At 35.6% G+C, this 25,541-nt stretch overlaps 1 long non-coding RNA gene and 1 pseudogene across 1 annotated transcript in view; one reads left to right on the top strand and one right to left on the bottom strand.

Moving 5' to 3' along the window:
- LOC136793992 (uncharacterized) overlaps nucleotides 1-25,541 on the bottom strand; it is a 564,836-nt gene that overhangs the window by 60,258 nt on the left and 479,037 nt on the right. The window contains exon 3 of the long non-coding RNA XR_010840126.1: nucleotides 19,468-19,573. This is a non-coding gene — a long non-coding RNA (uncharacterized lncRNA). The remainder of the gene's footprint in view (nucleotides 1-19,467; nucleotides 19,574-25,541) is intronic.
- LOC131754867 (elongin-B pseudogene) lies at nucleotides 22,459-22,792 on the top strand (annotated as a pseudogene).

Raw genomic sequence — 25,541 nt, 5'->3', positions numbered from 1 at the left:
TAGACAAAGAATAACTACCTGCAAGCTGTAAGCTAAACAATTTCAGTAACAACACTGGGTTAGGAGACAGGTTGAGTGCTGACTAGCCAAAATGAAACAAACTTGTTAAACATGCAGGGTACCTAATAGTAACACTGGAAGGGTCTTGCTTTAGTGGTAGAGCTAAACTAGCTTTAGAGTAAAATGTATCTAGATGCCCCTGCCCCTAACAAAGTTTAAAAGCAAGCTTCAAAAAGTTCAAGCTGATCTATAATTAACTTAATTGCCTGTCAGAACAAACTTCAAGCTCTTTAAAGGAAAACAATAAAATCCAGAGACTCAACAATATAGCAGTCATAACTGTTAGGATCTCATAAAATATGACTACACAGGGGCTTCCGTGGTGGCGCAGTGGTTGGGAGTCCGCCTGCCGATGCAGGGGACACGGGTTCGTGCCCCGGTCCGGGAAGATCCCACATGCCGCGGAGCAGCTGGGCCCGTGAGCCTGCGCGGCCGGAGCCTGTGCTCCGCAACTGGAGAGGCCACTACAGTGAGAGCCCCGCGTACCGCAAAAAAAAAAAAAAATATGACTACACATATGTAAAAATAGGAAAATGTTTCCTATAGGCTGTAGAAATCTGTCAATAGAAACTGATTCAGAAATATTAGAGATAATGAAATTAACAGACAAGAGCTTTCAAAAACCTATTTAACATGTGTCTAAGCATTTGAAGGAAAACTTGAATATAATGAAGAGATAAACGGAAGATGTTTCTTAAAAACACAATGGAATTTCTAAAGATAAAAAAATTGAAAGGAGGGCTTCCCTGGTGGCACAGTGGTTGAGAGTCTGCCTGCCAATGCAGGGGACGCGGGTTTGCGCCCCGGTCTGGGAGGTTCCCACATGCCACGGAGCGGCTGGGCCCATGAGCCACGGCCGCTGGGCCTGCGCGTCCGGAGCCTGCGCTCCGCAACGGGGGAAGCCACAGCAGTGAGAGGCCCGTGTACTGCAAACAAAACAAAACAAAACAAAACAAAATTGAAAGGAGAAATAGACATATCCACAATTATGGTTGAATATTTCAACAGTCCTCTCTCAGGAAATAAGAAAATAAGGAAACACAAAAATTAGTAAGAAAATTGAACGACACTACTAACAAATTGGCCAAACTGAGATTTACACACCGATGTTGAAAAAATACACTCTTCAAGAGCACGTGGAATGTTCAGCAATATAGACTAAACAGTAAAATATAAAACAAGTAGCAATGAATTTAATAATTGAAATAATATAGAATATGTTTTCTGATTATATGAATCTGTTCAGAAATCAATTAGAAAATCAGGAAACCCTATGATATTTTGAAATTAAGCAATGCACCTCAGAATAATCTATAGATCAAGAAAATCACAAAAGAATTAGAAAATATTTTTAATTAAATTGTAATGGGGAGGACTTCCCTAGTGGTGCAGTGGTTAAGAATCTGCCTGCCAGTGCAGGGGACATGGGTTTGAGCCCTGGTCTGGGAAGATCCCACATGCCACAGAGTAACTAAGACCCCGTGCCACAATTACTGAGCCTGTGCTCTAGAGCCTGCGAGCCACAACTACTGAGCCCACGTGCCAAAACTACTGAAGCCTGCACGCCTAGAGCTCATGCTCCACTACAACAGAAGCCACCCCAATGAGAAGCCCATGCACTGCAACTAGAGAAAGCCCACACACAGCAACAAAGACCCAACACAGCCCAAAATAAATAAGTAAATAAATAAAACCAAAAAAAAATTTTAAAAATTGTAATGGGGAAAAGATCATTATCCAAATTCAGGGGGTATAGCTAAAGTGGTATTTACAGTAAATTTTATAGATTTAAATACATATATTAAAAAAGAAAAATAAGTAAAATCAGTTATCTTTAAACTTAAAAAGCTAAAGAAAAAAATTGAATCCAAAGTGAGTAAAAAAGAAAATATCAAAGAGTGGAAATTAAGGAAATTTAAAAATGAACAAATAAAAAAGAAAATCAATAAAACCAGAAGCTGTCTTTGAAAAATCAATGAGTTTTAAATCTTTGTCTAGAATGATAAAGAAAATAAGAAATAAACTCAAATTACCAATATTAGGTATAAAAGAAGATTTTCACCACATATCCTAGATATATTTAAAAGATAATAAGGGAATATAATAAACAACTTGGTGCCAATAAATTCAAGTTGACATGAACAATTTCCTTAAGACACTAATTTATAAACTGACAAAAGGATATAACATATAAAAAAATAGACTTAGGGGCTTCCCTGGTGGCGCAGTGGTTGAGAGTCCACCTGCCGATGCAGCGGACGTGGGTTCGTGCCCCAGTCCAGGAGGATCCCACATGCCGCGGAACGGCTAGGCCTGTGAGCCACAGCCACTGAGCCTGCGCATCTGGAGCCTGTGCTGCGCAACGGGAGAGGCCACAACAGTGAGAGGCCCGCAAAAAAAAGAAAGAAAGAAAATAGATCTATTAAAAGAATAAAATTTGTAGGTAAAAATCTCCCCTCAAAGAAAATTCCAGACTCTGATGGCTTTATAGACGATTCTACCAAAATTTTAATATAAAAAATACCAATTTTACACAAAGCCTTTGAGAATGTAAAGGAAGCTGAAATGTTTCCATATTCATTTTATGAAGCCAGCATTGTACTAAAATCAAATCCAACGGAGACATAACAAAGAAAAATTACAAAGACCCCTTATGAACATAATCATGAAAGTTCCTCACAAGATATTAGCAAACTGACTCCAACATTATATAAAAAGAGCAAAATGGAGTTTATCCCAGAAATGTAAGGATGGTTTGTTATCAAAAATCAATCAAAATAATGTACTATATTAGCAAAATAACCAAAGAGAATGTGGTCATTTTAATATATGCATTTTAATATAATCAATTTGTCAGATGATTTAATATAAAATCATTTGACAAAATTCAACATCCATTCATAATAAAAGCTCTCAGCAAACTAGGAATAACAGCAAATTTTCTCAACATGCATCTAATATGCAACTGATGAAAGAATTATCAATTCTCTCAAGATTAGGAACAAGGCAAGGATTGTCTATCTTCACCATCACTATTCAACACTATAGTAGAGGTCCTGACCAGTGCAATAAGGTGAGAAAAAAAGATATTAAAATATAGATGGAAGGATAGATAATATATAGATCGATAGATAAATAGAAAATAGAGAAATAGATTGGAATTAAAGAAATAAAATGGCCTTTATTCATAGACATTATAATTATATATGTAGAACATCCTATGTATAAATATCCTATTACAATTGGCATCTTAAATTAAGAAATAAATGGAACGCCATAGTCATGTATTGGATGATTCAAGATTTTTAAACCTTCAGTTCTCCCTAAATTCAATACATAACCATCAAAATAGCATCAGGTTGTTTTGTAGAAACTGAAAGACAATTTTAAGATTTATATGGAAATGCAAAAGGCCCAGAATAGCCAAAACAATTTTTTAATGGACAAATTTAGAGACATTCTACTATTTTATTTAAAGATATACCATAATGTTACAATAATCAAGACAGTGTAGAAGCAGCATAAGGATACATGTACATATTCAATAGATTTTTGACAATGGTTCTATAGTAATTCTAAGTTTAAAATGTAGTCTTTTCAACAAATGATACTAAAGCAATTGGATATCCATAGCCCCAAAATAATGAAACTCAACCCTACATCACAGCACATACTAAAGTTAACTTGGTATCTAGCATATATTTAAATGTAGGAGCTAAAACTGTAGAACTTCTAAAAGCAAAAATAGCAGAAAAATCTTTGTGATTTTGGAGTAGGCAAATATTTTTTAATAGGACACTAAATGCACTGATTAGTAAAAAATGGATAAATTAAACTTTACTACAATTTAAAAATCTGCTCATTGAAAACACCATTACAAAATGGAAAGATAAGCCGTGGGTTGAAATAAATTCTTCACAATACATGTATTTTACAATGTGTAAAGAATTTCCAACTACATAATAGTACAAATAACCCAGTAAAAAAGGGCAAAATATTTGAATGGACACTGCACCAAAGAAGATATACAAATAAAGCAAATGAAAAAAATACCCAGTATTATTATTCACAAGGGATATGTGAATTAAACCACAATGAGTTACCTTTGTACAGCTACTGGAATGACTAAAATTATAAAGACTAGAAATACCAAAGTGTTAGTGAGGATGTGGAGAAATTTAAACTTCTATGCATGACTGTTGGGAATGTAAAGCGGTGTAACCACTCTGGAAAACAACCTAGTAATTTCTGTGTAGTCAAAAATTTATTTATCATGTGATCCAGCAATTCTTCTCCTAGGCATTTACCCTAACAAATGAAAACATATGTTCATAAAAAGATGAGTATACCCCTAGCAGCGTTATTCATAATAGTGTGTAACTGGAAGAAACACAAATGTACATCAACAAGTAAATCTGTAAGCAAGTTGTGCCAACTGCCATACAATGAAATTAAAACTTTAATTGATAGTTAACTTATATTAACTTTTAATTGATACAAGTGGAACACAACATGTACAAAGCTCAAAAACATTATACTGAGTAAAAGAAGCCAGACACAAAAGAGAACATACTGGATGATTTCATTTATATGAAACCTAGAAGAGGCAAATTTAATCTATGGCATAATAAAGCAGATCAGTGTTTACCTGGGGTCAGGGATAAGGGAGTAGGTTTGAGGGCAAAGAGGAATAAGGGAACTTTTGGGGATGATGGACATGTGTATATATGGGGTGGTGTTTATATAGGCATTTAATTTTCAAAACTCATGGAGCTGTACATTTAATATAGATGTATTTTGTTTTATGAACTTTATACTTTAATAAAGTTAAGGTTAAAAAAAACTTTTTAAAATGTTCTAATCAATACATTTAAAAAATAAAAATCCAGAAGCATTTTTTAAGTTTTACTTAATCAGAGATGAATCTGCCCTAATCTGTCTTCTTAAAAACAAGACAAAATTCCAAATTAACTCACATTTACCTAGTAAATATGCTATTTGGCCAGATGTCTCAGTTTTTGGCATTTAGACTTTCCAGTCCCTATGTTGTTATTTTCTAACTTGCTTCTTTGAGTTAATGAAGCTATTTTAAGATAAGCCACTGGCCAACAGCTGTCTATTTCTTTCAGTATAGTGACAGGGGAAATAAACATTTCCAGTTCTTCCCCTACTAATGCCAGGCCACATTCAGTAAGCTCTTTGGTTACTGTCATAGGTAGCAGCCTGTCTTTTCCAATGGTAAGACTGCATTAATCCATCTGATAAAGGGCAATTTCAGGAAGGTGAGCACAGCTCAGGACTCTTTAATCTGTCAAGTCCTATTTTCTTTTACCCTTGAAATGTTCCAGAATCCTCCTTCCAATCTGTCGTAGGCAAGTCTAACATCCCATCCTAGAGTTTACATTAACTTTTAATAGTATTATTGGCAGACATAAAGTCAATTTACGAAGAAGGTGGTCTTCTGTGAATTTTTGTATTGCTAGTATCTGAATTGTATTGTAAATGTGCCTTTTCTGTCTTTGTTAATGGAAACTATTTTCACATATACACTATATTTCTAGGCTGTGGAGAGAAGAAAATAAAAAATTTTGGTAAGTAAATGAAATGATGTTTAAATGATTTCCTATTTGAAAATAACTTATAGGCTATTTACAATAGGCCTTTTAGTTATTAGGCAGATAGCTTGCCAAGAATGTGGTAAATAGTACTATGAAATGGATGATTCCTCCTAATGCACTTGGAAATCATAATTTTCCACTCGTGTACAATCTTCAAGCTATAAACTGCATGCTTTAGTATATGGATTAGAAGTATCATTCTTTGAAGCCCTGTACTGTAAAACCAACAGAAATTTTGTACAACTAATGTAATTGTTTCAGTGAATTATAAAAATTTAAATCTTCTCTAGATATTTCCTGTTAGATAACTCTCTAGTGAGAATTTCATTCCACCATCCCCGGCAGCTTCTCAAACTCTGTATAATAGATTTAGCTACTCAGATGAGGACATGTTACTGGAAATGGCAGTATTTTTAACTTGTGCTTAGAAGATATTTACTAGTACAGCTAAGCATATGTTTCATTTTAGCAAATAATTATTTCTTTCTTCCTTTCTACCCACAACTTTCATCCTCTATACCATAAATAGTTATCAGAGATATGATTCTCATGGGTAACTCTTAATTACCCATGGAAATGAGAATACATCTAAGAACATTTATATGTCAAAAGTACTAATTTTGAATAAGTCTTGGCCTATGTCAACAAATTGGTAAGCAGGTATGTTCAACATTTACCATGTATCCAACTGTCTGTTACTACTACATGGTAAAACACAAGGAAATATAGCCTCTGCCTTCAAATTTTGCTTCTTAGAAATAAAGAAAATATATACACATAAAGCAGAGAATAGTAAACTATAGCATAATATCAAGCACAAAAAGTAATAATAGCTGTAAAGGCCATGTATCTGTCTGGCTGTAGAAGGAGGAAGACAGAAAGTATAAATATAATCAGAAGAGAAAATCTGACTATTTCTACTCAACAGGTCTTATTGTTAGAGATTTTTATCTTATTTAATACTACCAGCAATATATGAAGTCAGTATGATGCCCACTAGCAAGATGGGGAAACTGAAGCTTAGAAAGATTAAGATGCTTATCCTTGGGCTTCCCTGGTGGCGCAGTGGTTGAGAGTCCGCCTGCCGATGCAGGGGACACGGGTTCGTGCCCCACTCCGGGAAGATCCCACATGCCGCGGAGCGGCTGGGCCCGTGAGCCATGGCCGCTGAGCCTGTGCATCCGGAGCCTGCGCTCCGCAACGGGAGAGGCCACAACAGTGAGAGGCCCGAGTACCACACACACACACACAAAAAATGCTAAATGACAGGATATAATTAGCCAGAGAGACTTACAGAGTTATATATTAATGGGGTCCTTCTTATGTCCCCAAATTTAAGAAAAGTTGCAAGATACAATTAAGATGGAAAAGTCAGAGGAAGAATAATAAGATCTTATTCTCATCATAAGATGTTTAACAGTCAACAACTGGACTATGAAACAGATCCAGTGCCATAAAGACCATGAATTTATCCCATGAGTATAAACTGCTCAGGTTGGAGAATGCTCAGAAGTTGTAATCAAAAGTAGAATCCTTTAACTCTAAGGACAAGCATTGGGTTTCTGACCAGAATGTACTCTTTTTTTTTTCTATTACCATAATCATAATTTTTTACATGGCATTCCTCTAAGAATGATAGTCTATCTATAAAGTTGATGCCTACTTGTCAATGTAATTTATATAAGTGACTTTGGGCTACATATAATTTTGCCTTTTGAAATTGCAGAGTATGTTTAATTCTTTTTTTAAATATATTTCCATAAATATCAGTAAGTATATAAAATGTCAATTAACATTGATACTCATATATTTATTTCATTAAAAACTATGTTTCGGTGAGATATTAATGTTTCATATTTCATAAATAGAGAGTTGACTATTTTTACTATTAACTTAAGATTTTAGATCAGAAAGATTATTTGTATTTGAAGATATAAATTACTTTTTAAAAGATATACATGTGTCATTTTTTTTTTTTTTTTCCGGTACGCGGGCCTCTCACTGTTGTGGCCTCTCCCGTTGCGGAGCACAGGCTCCGGACGCACAGGCTCAGCGGCCATGGCTCAGGGCCCAGCAGCTCCGCGGCAGGTGGGATCTTCCCGGACCGGGGCACGAACCCGTGTCCCCTGCATCGGCAGGCGGAGTCTCAACCACTGCGCCACCAGGGAAGCCCTACATGTGTCATTTGAAATACATATTTTATGCACTGTGTCACCCTCCTCACTCCTTCCTAAAAAATATAAAATATTTTATTTACTTAAAATAAAGGTCATAAAGGAGAAGTCATTAAAAGTACAGACAATTGCTATCATCAGAAATAAAGTTTGTCTTCATTTCAGTCAGCTGGTTGGGAAAAAGGTGGTGGAAGTTAAATGAAATTTCTGAAATTAAGAATGATCAAAGGTATTTCCAATATTCTTTTCCAAATTTTACTCTTTGATAAAATTGTTCTTAGAGGGTAAACTCCAAAAGCAAGATTCTACTTACAAACATATGTTACTCTTACTCAGCAAAAGACAGGGCTGAGGATAGAAGTCTACATGCAAAGCAAGATATTTCATGAGACCACAAACATTTGTAGATCAAGAATTCTCTCCCAAACTCTAAATGGACCACGTAGAACTTCTGACCTAAAATCAAAGCATTTGTAAAATGCTTGTGAGAAATAAGAAAGGAAATAAATGTAACCAAGATTTTGATATTTAGTGAATTTCTTTAAATATTTCCAGATTCTTTTTTGTTCCACACAGTAATTATCTGAATGCCTACCATGAATATCCAAGAATATTGTTAGGATTTTTTTCCAATGGTCATTTTTACCATGGCATAATAATTTTACTGAGTGGTTATGCTTTTGTTTTAATATATAGCTTATTATGTACAATTTTCTAATCCCACATATTTGTGTACCAGAATAAAAATTCTGGAATTACTTCTATTAGCTGTAATCACTGTATAATAGCAACACATTTTAAAATGACAGATTTATTTGGTTTCTTTACTTGCTAGTGGTCAGAAAATTTAGGATTGGCACATGAGAATAAAATATCAATAGAGTTAAATAGTTAACAATTAAATTCATATGTGATGTTCCCATTTCATTTCCTGGGTTCCAGGTACAGAATTTTCTTCAAGTGGGACTTGCTATAATTTGGAAGGAGTTCTAATGCTTCATCAGTAGATCTTTGCCATCTCTGATAGCTTCACCCTCTCAACCCAAAACATGTGACCAAGTCTCACTTAGTGTAAGTCTTTGGGTGAATAGTTTTGTCCAATGAAAGTTGAAGACATGAGTCATGGAGTCGAAAGACCTTCTCCTAATCTGGAATTTACAGTATTCCAGCATCAGGGCATAACTGAGAATTAAAGAGAAGTCTTGATTTGACAGGACACATGACCTAAGCTGAGAAAAATACTTAAGTTAATGAACTGAGATGGCTGGTTAATTATGCTATAAATAAATCAAGAAGTCCAGATGACATTACAACCACAGACATAATGCTCTTTTGGAGGAGTAATGCTCTTGTGGTTTGCAAAAAACATTCTGAGCCTCTGAGAGATTTCAACGATAGAAATCCATCCCTAGTCAGCCAGTGTTATTTATAAAGGGGATAGAGAGGATTGTTTTTGTTGCTCTTATGGTTAAAATGTTCAACATAAGACAGCAGTTTTAAAAAGCCACTTAAGGAACTAAAAAAACAAACTCTTATGAATAGCTGTGTTGCCCATGTCTGGAGGCTTTTCGAATATTATGGCATTGGGCTTACAAACTGTCAGGTTAGTTTTACTGTAATTTCATTCAGTGACTCCAAAATTTCATCTCCTGTCACAAAAGGAGCATCTGCCCACTGAAAATGATATGGAAGTTTACACTGGATAGCTACACTAAACTGTACATTGAGAGCAAAGCAAACTGGAAAGAAAATTGTCTACTACCACCAGTGACCCTCCTTGTTTTTTTAACACATATTTCCCCCCCTCAAACTCTTGTGTTTTAATGCTAACTTTCTGTATTTTGCTTTGTCCTGGAATGAGGTTATTCCTTAATTTCTTCATATTTTTGTGCAGCTCAATTAACAGGATAAAGAAAAAATGTGTACTTATTTATTTTTATATACCCTACCCTTTTCCAGAAAGAATATCAAGCAACATCCATGAATTCATAAAATTATACAAGATTACATTAACTAAATGGGAGATAAGAAATGCACTAGAAGAGACAAAAGGACAAGGCTAAAAATGTTTCCTTCCTTGTTTTGCTCAGGTTACAAACTTGGCTTTAAATCTACATTCAGTCAATATGAAGAGAGAAAAGTGATGAACAGAGTCTCAGAATTCATAATATAAAAACAAATGACTTATGGCAAATAATAATAATAGCAAATATCTAATATAGTAATTTTAAATGCCAGGTGTTATTCTAAGCATTATGCGTATATTAACTCATTTAATCCTAATAACCTTTTTAGGTAGGCATTACACTTATCCTCAATTTACAGATGAAGAAACTGAGGCAAAAGAGATTAAGCAACTTGCCCCAGGTCACATGGAGTATAAGTAATTATGTTGGGATATTAATATATGCAGTCTGGTTTCAAAATCCCTGATCCTAATGGTTCTGCCACACTGCCTGCAGAAAAATACAAGGATTCTTATGGGGAAAAAAATGTGTTCTGATCCTCATTATGACACTATGTGGTAACGTCTTTAAGAAAATCCTTATAGTAGAGTCCACAATAATTTGAAAGACATGTTCCCCAAATAGGCACACATACCACACCAAAAAGCTTATTAGAGAAATCACTTCTGTTGAAGACCAATTCTTGTCAGTGTAGGAAAGTGTTACTTTCAGCTATGACGATCATGGAAGGCCACCTGGAGGTGGCAACATTTGCATCCACTCAAAAGGATAAAAATGTTTCTAGAGGTAGAAAGTATAGGGAAGATGGGAATTATTTTTAGACAGTATTTTTTAAACAGACACTAAACACTTGAATGCAATGGAGTCAAAACCATTAGGAAACTGGGACTGTACAATAAATCAATCATGTTTCAGTTCACAAACAAGTCAAAAATCACATATACAACCTGGCAAAGGTTTGATTGGCAGGATTCCCAGACATGCCTGTGGCCCTTTTAAAAATATAGATTACCAGCCTCTGCCACACCAACTGAGTCCAAATTCCTAGGTAAAATCTGTAGATTCAAAAAACTCAAATAATATTCCCAAGGAATAGGAGTCAGGTGTCTCAAATTGCCATAAAATTCATCAGGTCCATGTCACTTGCCACAAAAACCTTAAGAATCAGTCTATGACTGTTAAGATGTTTTAAAGCAGTTAATTATTTAATAAAAGAGTAACTCTTGCTTAGGCCACCTTTCATATGTCATATTCAGATCGGTGTGGCATTCCTGCTTGACTCTTCTTTCAATAAGGAAGCATTTCATCACTTTTTCAAAGCACTAACTTGGAAAGAATATATACAATTACACCAAAATGTGCCTACCTGTGTTTATTCTGGTTTGAAAAATAAATGTGTTGATGTGTTGGATTTTTAATGTGTTGATATGTTGGTGTTTTAATGTGTTGATGTGTTGTATATTTTATAAGTTAATTAAAGTGAATGCCTATCTTCAAATAAATGTAATTGACATATTTTGTATTAAATCTCAGATAAAGTAGTCTTATGAGCCTTTAGACTCATGGAATTGTCAAAACTGAGGACAGACTGTTTTATTGCTGGGAACTTAAATAGCTAATGTCTGTAAAACAGCAAACGTAAGTTGGGTTTTATTCAATTTCTCCACCAAATGTGTCTACCTGTTGGATTTTCTCAAATAAATACTCTTAGCTGATTCTGGGTTAGGTGCAACAAGACATTCCCGGACACTTGCATCTAGAGAGCAAGTCTGCAAACCTGCTCTCACTTTTTCTTCCTGCCTTGAGCTATGGTGCATGTCCGAAACCAGGTAATGTTTTCCAGTTTATGTCTCCCAAAGGGTTTAAGAAGAAAAAAAAAATGACACACACATACAAAAGTCAGCAAGCTTTTTAATAGAGGAAGAACTTTGTGGGCTCATAAAAGCTCAGAATAAGATCTTCCTTTGGATTTTCAGATATTTTTGCCAGCCTCCCTTTGAGGAAGTACTGCCCACTAGCTGGCTTTCTTAGAATGGAAATCCTAAACAATACACTTGATTCAAAGTTGTTTTTCTCAGTCACAGGTTTAGATGAAAAAAATTAATTATGGATTATATGATAAATGGTTCAGAAACTCAGTTTTCATCAAAGAAAACTCTGAATACAAAATAAGGAACCAGAGGGATGGATGAATACCGGATGGATAGAAAAAGAGGTAGACAGATATAAGCTCAGAACTAAATAAGAGACCCCCCTCTGTAATTCCACATCTAAAACCAAAAAGTAAATAATAATATACATTACTTAAATTTCAATATGTATACTCAAAATTTTTAAGCCTTTAAAATTTATTACTCCCTTTCCCCAAATAGCTATTTATGTGTATCCTGTTTCTTTCTCTTTCCAACTGTTCTGCTCACTAATTACCCCTAAAAGAGTTTGTTCATCTACAGGAAAATTGATAACCAAGTGATCTGGATTTATTGCAATGACATTTCTTCCTAAATTTACATTTATTACTCATGAAAAACGGGCTTCCCTGGTGGCGCAGTGGTTGCGAGTCCGCCTGCCGATGCAGGGGACGTGGGTTCGTGTCCCGGTCCGGGAAGATCCCACATGCCTCGGAACGGCTGGGCCCGTGAGCCATGGCCGCTGAGCCTGCGCGTTCGGAGCCTGTGCTCCGCAGCGGGAGAGGCCACAGTGGTGAGAGGCCCAAGTACCACAAAAAAAAAAAGAAAAGAAAAAGAAACACACCAAGCTAATATGTTGTGTCCATGTCTTTTTTAACCTTTGGAAAGTAAGCAGCACACTGCCAGGCATGTAGTCAATGTTTAAAATAAACTTGCTAAATTAAACTAACTATTGCCCACACTACACATAAATTTCAGCCGTAAGAGGAACAATGCGTGAAAGCACACTTTGTAATGACCCCGTTCGGCTGGACAGATGGAAGTCCAGGGAGCAGTGTCTCACTGGCTCGGCCCATCTGCCGCCAGTCACTTGTGGGAAGAGGCTTCTGTTTCTTGTCAGCCAGCAATAGGAAGCACAGCGGGATTTAGTAGCTGCTGAGGTACCAAAGGAAAGGGCACAGCACACACCATTCATGTCAAGTCAGGGATGGAATGCCAGCTGCCTTATTCTCCCCATCTGGTAAGTAAACACTCTCCATGCTGTTTTGCCTCAGATAAAACCTCGCTTACTAAATCAGGAAAAATACACTCATTTAGGAGGGAACTTAATAACCCCATTTATAAGCATAAAAATATATAAGATTTATATTTTAACTCATAGAGGCTATCTAAAAATTGAGAAAATCAATTATTTGGCTCGCTCAACTTTCTCTTTAGCCACCTCTGGTTAATTATCTAATACAGTCCGACAAAGTGGGTTTTAAAGTCAGATTATCAAGACACTATTTCAATTGTCGACTTCACATCCTGTACATAGACATAGCCAACGTGCAAGATAAAAGGCAGTGCCCTCAGTTAAACTACACATGGTTTTACTTCTTATCAAAGAGAAGGTGGAATACTCAGGATTTGCCATTTGATTCAGCACTAGGGCCTCTGCCAAAATGGGAAATATTTGTACATAGTCAAGGGCCATCTAATTGGGAGGTGTGAGGACATAGTAGTAACAATGTTCCTTTCTTTTTTAAAAAACTTCAGAGCAGTCCCTTTGTTCAATATGTCACAAACTCTTTTCTGAGTTAAAGGGAAAAGAGAAAAACAATTTGATGTGCAAACACTGAATGCTATGTATACTACTCTAAAAGTTTTTTAAAAACCGGTAATGTTCCAATAAATAGAATTCTGGCAGTAATATTTCATTAGTGAACAAAGCCAGTAGCCATATTAAGGTGGGGAGGAGGGCTCACCCCTCATTCAGTGCATCTGGAGGGAGGAGAGAGCTACTACTTAATGACTTTGGTGTGCACCAGAGATCTTCCAGGAGACAGCAAGTTTGATTTTCTTCCATGCCCCAGTTTTTGTTTTTGTTTTTTTAACATAGTAAAGCATGTTTAATTCAATTAAGGTGTAACAGAACAAAATTTAAGTACTATAAATTTAATTAAGGTATAACATAGTAAAGTATGTCAAGTATACCAATCATAGCGTACAGTTTGATAATCTTAACTTAAGTAATCACGTGTCTAACTACTGCCCAGGAGGAGATATGGGACATCCCAGAATTCCAGAAGTTTTCCTTATGCCCCCTTCCAATCTATACTCCCGGCCTCAAGATAACCACTAGTGTGACTTCCATTTACAGATGGTATGAAATATTTAGACTTGAATATATTTTTCTCCAGAAAGTCTCTTGTCTTCTGCAGTTGTCTTGTTTTATAGCTAAAATCACACCTTGTGGGTTTTTATGCATGCTCCGGTTTTTGAATATCAAGACCTTGCTTTTGCGGAAACAAGTGAGAAAAATAGGGAAATAGATACATTATTTTATTATTGTTGTTGTTTGTTTATTTGGGTTTTTTTTTTTGCTTATTACATTCATTTGTAAAGTTTGGAATTGATGTTTGTTATTAGTCAGTGGAGTGAGGCACTAAAAAGTTCCCTTTACATGGGGTGTTACAGGCTATTAGCTTTCTGAGACACTTGCTAACAAGACAATGTGTGTTTAGTTAAGAATAAAGAGAAAAGAAGGAATGATAGCGCAACCATAATCAGGTGATTCTCTTTAGTGATTGTTCGGTCTTCTCTGGGTAAAGCATGACAAATTAGCAGGTAGCTGCTGGCAGAGAGTTACATGGGGCATATTTCCTAGACAGAAAGAATTATGGGAGGGACCTCATTAGGCTTCTATGCTTCAGCTTCCTTTCCTTTCTATCCCCACCCCACAACTCTGCTTCCATGAGGATCTTACCTGGATCCATCCTTCCTGAAGTAGTTCTATACTGCTGGTGTATATATCCCTAGGACTGAGGGGTGGCCCAGGGGTCACTATTGGGTGTCAGCAGAGCTTTGGCATGCAGCCAAGGTAACCACACACATCCGTGAAAAGCCCCCCAGGGTGTGGAATGAGGCAGTGATGGGAGGAGAAGGAGGCAGATTGCAGACTGGGGGCCAGTTTTTCTCATGCTACCCGGGAGTGTGCTTGAGGGCAGGGAATTCTGGGAAACAGGATACCTAAAGGACCGTCTGAAAGAGAGTTGTGCCTTCAGTTGGACTTATCTCTTTGATTCCATGGACTCATTTGCTCCATGGAGAGGGATGCAGCCATAGGAGGAAAAAAATAGGACCCTCTATAAAGCATGGGACCCACAGCAGAGGTCCCTGTTGCCCAGATCTAAAGTAGTGTGAAGTGTGATTCACGTCACACCTAGGACATTAAAAAAAAAAAAGGACCTCTTACCATTTTGTGCTATTCTGTTTTCAAGGCATTTACCACTAGTCGTGAAATTCATTTACGCTATACTTTATCATATTTTATTCAGCCTAATCATTCTCATCACAGCCATCATCAAATGCTATTTTAAATTTTCTATTTATAACCAAAAGTCTACTTCTGGTTACTTTACCTCTCCTATAAAAGAACTGTTGACAAAAGTTAGACCAAAAAGAGAAACCACTGAAACTGTCCAGTAACATTGTCAAATATAAAATAATTAAATATGAAATAGTCAAATGTAAAAAAAAAGTCCAAACTTAACCTAAATGCAAAAGGAACTACAGTATTATTTTATCTCCACTTTAGGCATTATGTATTCATTTGTTACAGTGCAACTGTGATTAAAGATGCCGAGGGCCCACACCCGGCTGCTGTGCCTGCACCTTGTCAGGTGTTATTGCAAAGCTTGGGTCTAGAAATAATAGTCTGACTCGAATATTCTCACAGGGCTGTATGGGTCAAACACATGAATAAACATCCACAACAAAAACAGAGTTCAAAATCAGTACAGAGCAAGAAATCCCTGATCAAATATAAGTACTTTAAATAAATGCTCAAAAGCAGTCAGAGGAGCTTTGTTCTCAGCTCAACACACAACAAATGAGTTAACCCAAAAGCACCTCTTAATACCTTGAAGTCTCCCATATTCAAAGTTTCTTACTACATGCATTTTTTGCTAAGAAAATCATTTCGCATTTTACTATCAGAGTGGTAGCAGACAGGTCCAGGAGCACTGGGTGTGCTCCGTGAAGCATACATGTGCTCATGTCTTTCCCTGGGACCCATCAAGGTGCTGAGTGACTGTCACTGTCACAGGAAAGAAGTGGCTTAGTGTGACCAACACAGGCCTCCCCAGAAGCCGGGCAAGACTCTAACAGGTCCAGTATTCTAGGTGATAAGACAGTTTGGTGATTCCCCACTCAATGATGGCTCATATCAGGTAACCTACAGTCAACCCCATGTGCTGAAAATTCATAACAGAGGTATGAATAAAACCAACCTGGTTTTATTACAGCAAGATGCTTTTAACCTTTCTGCTCTTAACCTTGTTTCTAGCTTGGAGTGGTGAGGGTAACTATTTATAGCACTGGTTGGCATATTAATTACAGTTTTTAAATGTTAAATTATTTTTTCAATTGCATGTGGATTAAATGCTTGAAGATTGTGATTCGTACCTCCAATGAACTCTTTGGTTCCACTGAACAGTTGTAAAACCTAGGCTCTGTCCCATCCTCCACACTGTTACAAGGGTGACCATAAACCAGACACCCCTGCTTAAAAAGTGAGCTTGAAAATACAGTCCAAACTACTTAAAGGAAATTGGTTTTCAATATAGGCCTACTGTATCTAATTCTATATTTCTACTATTCTCCGCAATAAACTCTCTTCTCCCCTTAGCAGACCTCTCATAATGGACTCACCTTCCCCATTCTTTGCTTAGTACATTCTATCTTGATTATTCTCAGCAATGGATGGATGAGAATAGGGTGGAACTCACGTTTAAGAGAATAGTATTGGTTTCTAGCATGACTGAGGCAAAAGACATTCATGCTCTAAGAAGGAAGATCTAGGTCAATACAAATGGAGGCGTCAATGCCTGGGATGATCTAATTTGGTCAGGTTAGAGAATACAGAAAGCTAAGACTCTGCATGATGGTAGAAGGCCTTGGAGGCTTGTATTTCTGGGGGTAACTGAGGGAGAAAAGGGATGAAAGACATAATGCAGTTTATTCTGAGGGCAAGGTGGCTATTTGATTCTAATTATGCATTATTTATTGAATTTTGTTCCAGGCTGCAGTTAAAGTGGTGAGACCAGCAGTGTCGTTGGCTGGAGAAAGACGGAGAGCTAGTAGTCTTACCTGGAGCATTCAGCTCCATAAGTGTTCCTTAAAAATGTTTTTTCCATCTGTTCCATGGCTATAAACTATTCTCAAACACTGGTAATCACCATCAACAGAATGTCAACACATTGAAACTGGTTTATTTTGATAATTCTATGAAATGTATGTAGATGTGTTGAGAAAAACAGAACCATTAACGCTGAGTATGCATCTATAATTCAATTGACCACATCTTACTATTCTGCTCAAAAATTTAGTAGATCTTGTCATTTTCTTTCCTGCAATGGGAAAAATTCATAAAACATGTCCTGTTCAATCAAGGAAATCTGTAGTGATTCATGAGAATATGAGTCCTCTGAGAATCTGAAATCAGCTCTAATATGATAAATATCATAATAGGGGCCATCTCATCTGATTATTGGGAGGATTACCTAAAATAATGCATATGTAGAGCACCTAGTGATGGTTCAATTTTTTAGAATTATGCTTATATTTATTCCAGCAAGTTTATCAAAACTTGCTCCAATTCTTGAATCCTGTTAAATTACATGGTATAAATTGATAAATACTCAAAACCAAATAAGTGTAATATTTAAGAGTTGACACTTGAGTCCCTCTTAGGAAAGAAACTATTCTTGGTAAACTCCTGGATTATAGAAGATAAGACCCAGGGGGCACATGTGGACCCCTTAACTTATTCATTCCTTTATTATTCACTCATGCACTCATTGAGTGCTTACTGTCAGGCATTGAAGTTATAGCAACAAACAAAACAGATAAAGCCATTGATCTCATAAAGTTAATGTTCTAGTGGGGGAGACACACACAGAGACACACATATATGCTTAATTTCAGGGAGTGATAAGTGCCATGACGCAAATAGGACAATAAGACAGAGAATAACTAGGTAGGTTAGGGGACTTAGGATGGATAGGATGGTCACAGAAGGCATCTTTGAAGAGGTGACATTTGAATTAAGACCCAAATGAGGTGATGCAGCAGATAAAGAGAATTGGAAGCAGAGAGAAGAACAAGTGCAAGGGATCTGGTTTGGGAACAGATGCGGCAAGTTGGCAAGGCACCAGGAAGGCCAGGGTGTCCAGAACTTAGGGTGTAAAGAACTTTGGATTTTATTCTAATAGCAGCTCTTTTTCTCATAACCATATAGGAGTGACTCAGCTATTCTAAATGAGATAATAAAAGGATTTATTTAAATCAATCCACTATTAATTAATTTAACATACCTGCTTTAAATTGAATTTAATTAAACAGTACTGAAGTATAAAAATGAAAGGAATAGTCATTCCCACTAACCCAGTACCTCTCCCTAAAAGGAAATGCTATTATAATTTTGGTGTATTCTTCCAGTTCAAAGTATATTTATTTACTGCCAAAAATAGAAACATGCCACAGACATCATTTTGCACCCTGATTTTTTTACTTCATAATATCACTTGGAAACTCTTCCATCCAAGGGTGTACATATTTTCATTATTTTTAAATGACTGCTCAATGTCACACTGTATGGATTATCCTAATCGATTTAATTAGGCTCTTATATAAGAAACTTTGTTTCCAATTTTTGCTATTATAAACAATACTATTACTTAAATCTTGGAATGTATAGATAAATTCACAAATTTATTCCAGAGCACACTTCCAGAGGGGCTGAAGGACTGATGGAAATTTCCATCAAGAAAGATAACAGAAGGGATCAAGGTAGCCTTGTACTAAATGTAGAGTCATTCTTCTTACAGCAGTGTAAATGCTTTGCCCTCTTAATCCCCTTGTCCCAATCTTCCAAAAAGTTCTCTACACTCACAAATGTTTCATTTGCATGGGCTACATTTTTGTTTTGTGGAAAAAAAATAGTTCAGAGTGTAAATCTTGATTGATATGGTGGATAAAAGAGACAGGAAACATAGAAACCTAGACACAGGCTGGAGGAAGAGTAACCATTAAGAACTCAAGCTACCTGGATTTCACTGACATTTGAAAAGTGTTTCCTCCTTCCACAAGGTGGGTATCAAGATTCAAGGCAATCTTATCTAGATCTCAAGGAAGACAAGGTGGCCCCAACTGACATCTGGGTTACATATTTAATGCCCAAACATCCAAGGAGGGGGGAATCAGTCAAGCTAACTCTTTTGATTTCATGTAAACAAAATAACCAATTGATGAACTGATTGCTTCACTTGTTTTGGATTTCTATATACACAACCACATGCCAGTGATCAAAAATAAATCATCATCTTCAAATTCATAACAATACACAGGACTGTGTTATATTGTTCATAGCAATCTATGTTATAAAGAAAAATGTATCTACTACAGTCATTCTTACTTCACATTTTTGTAAGGTACCAAAAAGAAGATTAATTATAGGCAAATAATTGTCACTTACCCAGAATACAAATAGCCTCCTTCATAATTATGGCTTCTTTGCTTTTTTTCCTTCTCTCAGTAGTGTGGTACTTTATTATTCATTCTTATCTCCACAATAGGGTAAGCTGATAAAGAAGAATAGAAACCCATATCAATATTTTCAGCTGTCCAACTAAGTGTTTAAGGGCCATACCAATATTTTTATTAAATAAATTAAGGATTTCCATATTTTTACTCATGTTTTCATTTAATTTCTTAAAAATAAATAGTGTTCCAGCTATCAAAAATGAGCCAATTATTATCTATTCCCCTAAATAATTTAGAAAGACATTCAATAGCATCTACTTGTCTCTGCTTATAAAAATAATTACATATCCATTGCAGAAACTATAAATATATACAACAAAAACTGGCTGGTTTCCTCTGCTTATTTGTAGTGTCTGTATTTCTATACTATTTTGGAAAATTAAGTCAATAAATCGCATGGATGTTAAGCTAAAATGTGGATTGTCAAAGTAAATTATAAAATCTACTCCTGTAAATATCCTTCAATAATTATTATAAATCTAGAATTATATAGCTATAATCCTATCCAAAATCAGAAGAGACTAATCTTCCTCTCAATTTTTTCTAATTCCTATGGTTTCAATTATCATCTATTCAAAACATGTATCTAATGTAGATTCCTCTTCTGAATTGAAAATCTGCATATCCAACTGCCTGCAAGAAATACCCATTTAGAATTCTCAGGCATACCTCCAAGTCAACAAGTTCAAACCACCTTAAGAAAGCTTTTTTACCTGAAATCGATTTTTCCTTCAATGTTTCTCATCTTAGTTAAAGGCAGTACCATCTACACCTCAATTGATAAAGCAAAATATCTTCTCTCCTTTTTTTTTGTTCTCCATATCCAGTCATTAAGTCTTGTTTAATTTGCCTCCCACATATTTCTTCGCTCATTTTACTTCTTGCCATCTCACTGTTTCTAGCCTAACTAAAATCACTACTTCTTTCACCTGGGTGACTCAGTCTACGTGAATGGGGCCCCTGGAGTTGTAGAGTAGGCAACATTTGGAGTCCTTCTAGCCTCATCTTTTATCATCTTCCTCTCAAACTCTACTCTGTAGCATATTAAACATCTTTTGTCTCCTTAAACATTTCATACTCTCTTACCTTGGAGCCTCCAGACAAGCTGTACTCTTTGCCTAGTGTATATAGCATAGTTATATAATATACGTAGCATATATGTGTATTATGTATATGTTCATATATGCTATATGTATATATATATATATATATATATACACACACACACACACACACACATACACACATATGTATTATTTGCTCTGAGATACTTTTTATCATCACCCCTGCGATCAACATGATAGCTGAGCTGGGTGTCCCACCAATAAAGTCCCAAAACATCTGTTACTTTCTAATCAGAGCACTCACTACTTTTATTATAATTACTCATTTGCCTGATTATGCCCTTTGGTGGCATCAAGGTTGTGTATTTTTTTATTACTGTGTTTTCAATATCCAGCACAACTACCAGAGGAGACACTGGAAATATTTCCTAAATGGAAGAATTAATGAATCAATAAATATATGCTAATGATTCAAGCAAAAATATGATAACACAAGGGTCATTGACCTTATTCAAACCAATAATTATGGTGAAGTAGGAGATATTTGTCGTTAGAGTTAATGTCATTATTATTATTCCATCTGTAAGGTGAAATGTAGTGCTTATTCTTCATTTCCAAAAGCTGAGAATTATTAACACTGCCTCCGTAATCAGAAATGCTCAAGGAAAGGCTGGGATCCATGGTGTGCCTTTTCCTAACTTCGCCATTTTAGACATGACAGCTCAACTCTAGCTGAACACAGCCAGACAACTCCCAAGGATATAACTAAAACCTTAAGTTGCCAGCAAATTGTTTTCCAAAAGAATAATTATTAGGACAACAAAATCATGTTAAATATGAAATGGAAGCCATGACAGGTCATCTAATCTCTCCTGTGAGAATTCTCTTAAATGTTGGCCTCAGTGCTCTTCAGGGTGAATTTTAAATACAACCAGCGATGTAAATCCCACCTTTACCCTTGGGAGGCTGTTGTGCAAACCAAAAGTTTCCATTGCTTCTACTTGGGTAAAATATTTTAAAATTTGCCTTTTCCTCAATGTGTGTATTTTACTCTAGCTCTCTTGTGCCTCTATCTTTTTAGGTTTTATAAATAAAAATAAGTGGTGATATAATCTTAGAGCAGTAGTTTTCATTCAACTAAGAGTTCAGTTACAAGCAGCAAATGTACTCTTTTCATTTAAAGTAAACCTAATGGTGACAATAATTTTTTTCTATTCTAGGTTTAATACACTTTTATTTCATTCTATTGATGTTTAGAAATTGGAAGGGGTAAAAAAGTCAGAATTTATCACTTCAGTAGGTTAAATCTTAGTAAAATCTTCAGGTTCATTTGCTGTGATGCTAAAAATTTAATGGAATATTGTTTACTTAAATGAGCTGTCTGCTGGAGCTGGGACATTTTAGGATTATATAGAATGTTATGAAACTTATTTTTGTTTATTTGTTTAACATTTTAATCTTATTTTTCCTTGAGAATCTTGCCAGTATCGGTCTCAATACATTACCCTTTCATGTAATTAAACCTATCTTTGGTTCAATGGATAAGACAATATTGGCTTTTTAAACACAACATTTCCCAAACATTAGTCTTCTGTGTACCAATTACCTGAATTTTGGCATATTTTATACTACTGTACCATCTTTCACTGAATATTTTTCTTGAGATAACGTACGTGTTTGAATTCAAATATATTTTAAGTAATATTTATGTCATTTAATCCCTTTTTCCCCTAATATAGGTAAATGCATACAATTTAAAACGTTATTGCATAACTTCTAAAATTCTCTCGTAGCCCACAATTCAGAAAAGCTGTTCTGTCATATTTCATTATAAATCTCAGGGAGAGGCTTCCGCTGCCATGGAGGTGTTCCTCATGATCCGTTGCCACAAGACCACCATCTTCACAGATGTCAAGGAGCAGAGCAATGTGATCGAGCTCGAGCAGCCGCTGGAAGAGTAGCAGCTGTACAAAGACCACCAGCTTCTGGACGTCGGGAAGACATCGGGTGAGTGTAGCTTCACCAGCCAGAGAGCAAGGCCTCAGGCCGCAGCCACTGTGGAGCTAGCCTTCCGGGCAGATGAAGCGTTTGAAGCCCTGTGCATTGAGCCCTTCTCCAGCCCACCTGAGCTGCCTGCTCTGTGTGATGAAGCCGCAGGACTCAGGAATCAGCACCAATGAACAAGCTGTGTAGTTGGAGAACCTTCCCCCACTCCTGTTCCCCCCATCTCCCTCCAATAAAAGCGATTTGGGTGTTAAAAAACAAAAATCTATATATAATTTCCTTCTTCTTTCATAGAAGAATCTAACTTTCAGTGTTATCTTCTGATAGTCTCCTAGCAGTTTTAAAAATTTGTATTGTGAATTTTTTTAAAAACCTAAAAAATAATTTGCATTGTGTATATTACGTTTTAAATTTGTTATGCTATTCTCCTATTACTATAAAAATCCATTTAATTTAAACAAATATAGAGAAATCACAGGCATTATTTATAAAAATTAAAAGATTAGTTTTTTTCTTTGATACATTTCTAATAGAGGTGCTACTGAACTTACTTTACTAAGGGGGTAAGACATAATAGTTAATAACACCTAAAATATTTAAAATATTCTGTTTTATTGATACTAGTTATTGCCTGAATATTATGCACTCCTACTTTTTTACATAACATTTTCAAAAGTCAACTGAAGTCAAACATAAATTCTAAATTAGATATTGATTCATATGAACTCATATTCTGATCTGATTGTTTTCTTTGGGTACCTCTGAAAACACTTCTACTTCAAAATTATTGAGGATAAATAGTCTTTAGCAACAAATAAATAGAGATTTACAAAACTTTGACCATTATGAAAACCTGCTGCAGTTATCCTCAGCTGGATTCATTGCCATTTATTATTTTTGTTTATGATCTTTTAGCCAGTTCCTAATCCATGTGACTCTGTTCTCATCCAAAACAATTATAATTAATTTGCAACTAAAAGTTCATGATCCACTGTTTCAAATGCTTCACTGAAGCCCAGATACATGACGTCAATTCCATCCTCTTCATCCAATTAGTTTTGCAACTCTATCAAACAGGCCTATCATCATGGTCTGGCATGATTTGTTCATTATGGACCACGGTGCTTAAGGTTCAAAATTCCATGTCTTCTAACTGCTTACAGATTTTCCTTCAATATTTTCTTCCTTATTTCACTCCATATTGATCTATTGCTTGGTTGTGTGTAAACATTTGTTTTATTTGGACACGTTTACAAAGAAGAAAAACTGAAGGAAAGTAACGTGTAGAATCACTTTAATTGCTCTTTGCAAACTACATAGCATTTAAATGAGGTGCTTTGGGAGCTTTGGTCTTTTAAATATTTCCTTAATTTTACATAAAATCCTTTTCATGAGAATTACTAAGGAGTTCTGCATTATTAATTTGTGGGTGCTTGCATTTTCAAAAGACTATGAAACTAGGCTAATTAGAGAAGAGTGTTTTGGCTCAGAGGGTTCATACAATAAAGCAATAGGTTCCATCATGACTCAAATAGAAAATGAGCTAATTGTAGTGGAGAGAGGAGTAAAGAGGAGCTAAGAATGTCTATATGAGGGATAAAATTAATTCATAATTTATAATATATAATTACAAATATTTGAATTTTTATAAATATTTGAATGGCTGTAATATAAAACTAGTTGTAAAAGTAATAACAACTTTAAGATTTCTTGGTGTCCCAGCAGCCCATTCATGACAATTATTGGTAAAATCTGCGATAAGCAATAGTTTTAATGACATCAATTACCAATTGTATTGGCTCCAATTTCTAGGATAGTTAAATTGTTTCATTATACGTGAATAATCCTAGAAAAGATTTGTTCCTTTAATGTAGAAAAGTTTGTTCCTTTAATGTTCTTCCTAGAAAGCTGTTGACATTTGCTGATTGTATAGCAAATGTCTTTTTCTTTAAAAAAAAAATTCACAATATAGCAAATGTTTTAACCTTCGAAATTACTAAAGTCTGAGAAATTGGATATTTCCATATTACATTTCCTTTCTGTTCAGGGTAATTAAAAAACATGTTTGTGAAAAGTTATAATATTTTAAAAAGCATTTTCAAATTAAATATCCATGTTTAAAATACTTTTGCAAACATCTTGCTTTCCCAGTTACCAAAACGATTATTTTTAAAATGAAAATATCATATTTTGTCTTATAACCATCCAATTCAGTAAGAAAGTATTTACATTTATAATTGAAGAAAGCTGTTTTTTTTTTTTTTTTTTTTGGTGGTATGCGGGCCTTTCACTGTTGTGGCCTCTCCCATTGCGGAGCACAGGCTTCGGACGCACAGGCCCAGCCGCTCCGCGGCACACGGGATCTTCCCAGACCAGGGCACGAACCCGTGTCCCCTGCATCAGCAGGCGGACTCTCAACCACTGCGCCACCAGGGAAGCCCAAAAGCTCTTATTTTTTAAGTCTGATTAATATCTGATCAAATTCTAGGCTAGGGCTCGGCCACTAAAGGGCTTGGCAATTTGAAATTTAAGCAGGCATGTAAAATGGTGCTCTTGATTGCTCACGGGGGCAAGAGCTGTGTGTTCACAGACAATCAAAGAAAAGGGAAACCATTTCATTTTTTTCCAATCAAATTGCTAATTTCTGGAAAATTTTGTGAAATTATAAATGAGAAACTGTAATAAACTTTTGTGAATTTAAGCACACATGATTTAAAGGCTAATTTGCCTGTGATATTGGAATAGTGTAGAAAAAATTGAAAATAATGTTTTTAATAGAAAAATTATTTGTAACACTTTCTATTTGAAGGATTGGATCCCCTTCAAATTTGTTTACTGATGATCTGTTTGTTTATTCCTTCAAGATTTAAATAAGAAACACATACCAGATCTCAAAATTTTAATCCTTATTTTCAACGTTTAATGATGAAAATTCTTT

This window comes from Kogia breviceps, chromosome 4, assembly GCF_026419965.1.
Source record: "Kogia breviceps isolate mKogBre1 chromosome 4, mKogBre1 haplotype 1, whole genome shotgun sequence".
Lineage (NCBI taxonomy): Eukaryota > Metazoa > Chordata > Mammalia > Artiodactyla > Physeteridae > Kogia > Kogia breviceps.
Note: the sequence above shows the minus strand (reverse complement) of the source record. Positions and strands in the feature narration are given on the sequence as shown.